Source organism: Vicia villosa, linkage group LG2 (genome assembly GCF_029867415.1).
Source record: "Vicia villosa cultivar HV-30 ecotype Madison, WI linkage group LG2, Vvil1.0, whole genome shotgun sequence".
Lineage (NCBI taxonomy): Eukaryota > Viridiplantae > Streptophyta > Magnoliopsida > Fabales > Fabaceae > Vicia > Vicia villosa.
In genome coordinates, this window is record NC_081181.1 from 151,917,224 (window position 1) to 151,918,964 (window position 1,741).

The window sequence follows — 1,741 nt, forward strand, 5'->3', positions numbered from 1 at the left end:
TGGTTCGCCAATTCAAATTTTGGCGCGCGTTACTATTTGCGTATTCCAGTTTTGTTTTTGTTTATTTTCTGATAGTTGTTTAACGCGCGTGTGTGGGTGGTGCAGTGGTCATGTGAAACGTTAGTGAAGGGGAGGTCGTGGGTTCGAGCCTCCCCTTTGCCCATTTATTTTTCTAAAAATTTCAACCCTCGATCCAGTGCGCCTCAGCTTCAAACCCTCACTATGCACCCTCAAATCTGAGCCATAGAATTCTATTAATTTAGATCCAACGAATCCTGGTTGCATACCCATACCATACACCATAACTGCAACCATATTGAATCAAAACCTAGTTAACTAATTTAGTTTAATTAATATATTCAAATTGTAATTATTTCTTTTATATAATTAAAGGTTTAATTAATGGTTTAATAATTATATTTTGTAAATGGAAAATATATATGATATTATTATTAAATTACAATTTGTTATTCGTGCCGATTAAATCGATTAATCGCTATGGTTAGCAACAATTTAATTAAAATGTTATTTAATTAAGTAAATTTGGTTTCTATTATGTGGTTAAATGGTTGCAATTATCTTATTAATTGTGATGATTAACCGTTTTTCTCTCCGATTTAATTTGTTATTCTTTTTAATCGAATCAATCGATTGCGAGGGGTAACAATACAAAATAAAATTCTACAAAATTATTAAAAAATACTTCAACTCATTATTAGTGATAATCGAATCAATCGATTAAAATTGGTAGTGATGCAATTATTAATCTTTTAACTATGGTGATCAAACCTATTGATCATTGCGGTTAATTGTGCCAAATCAGGGTTGTACGCCCACTCCTAAAAAACACTTCCCAAAACTTGTATGTATCGAATCATACATTATCATAGGCTATTTCAAAAGCCTTTGAGGCAAACTATATCAAATCAAATTTCAAACCCTAAGGGCGTACAACCCGTCCCCCGAACTACGTGGACTCTGATTCTCCCTAAGGAGATACGTAGGCATTTGGCAACAAGGCGAGTCTCCCACCTCCAAACCCTAATCATTTTAATAATTAATTTTGTCAACCCTAATAACTGATTATCATCTGCCTTTGCCCTAACCCTAATCTTTGAAATGTTAACCTTTAGGAAAGGGTTTTGGGTGCCTAACACCTTCCCTTAACCCGAATATGGTATCTTACCCTGAATCTCTAAACCATCAAAGGTTTCCTATTCGCCTTGGTAGAATAGGTGGCGGCTCTAAACATTAATTTTTAGGCAGGTTGCTACAGCTGGCGACTCTGCTGGGGACACACTATAATGGTGAATACTATGCTCCTATGGGTTTTAGGTTTAGGTTTGGGGCGCATTTTAGGGTTGGCATTTTTGCCATTTTTAGGGTTTGGGGGTTGCACCTTTTAATATTTTTATTTTTATTTTATTTGTTTATTTGTCTATTTGTTTTTTTGTTTTTTTGATTAAATATTTGTTTATCTGCCTTTAAATGTTTTATTATTACATGCATTGCTGGTTTGTTATGCTTTGTTAAACCCTAAGTGTGGGAGTTAACTTTGAGACCAAATGGGGACACGAATCGCCTACGAGTCTCATTGATAACTCCACTCGGAGTGGGTTGAGTATTCGGAAAGGTCCAAAACGAGGCTTGACTTTGTTGAGGGCTGGACTGGATACTTAGCTGATCTCTCCGAGAACCTACCCCAAAAATTCGAACCTCATGGATAAAATGAGCCGTTCTA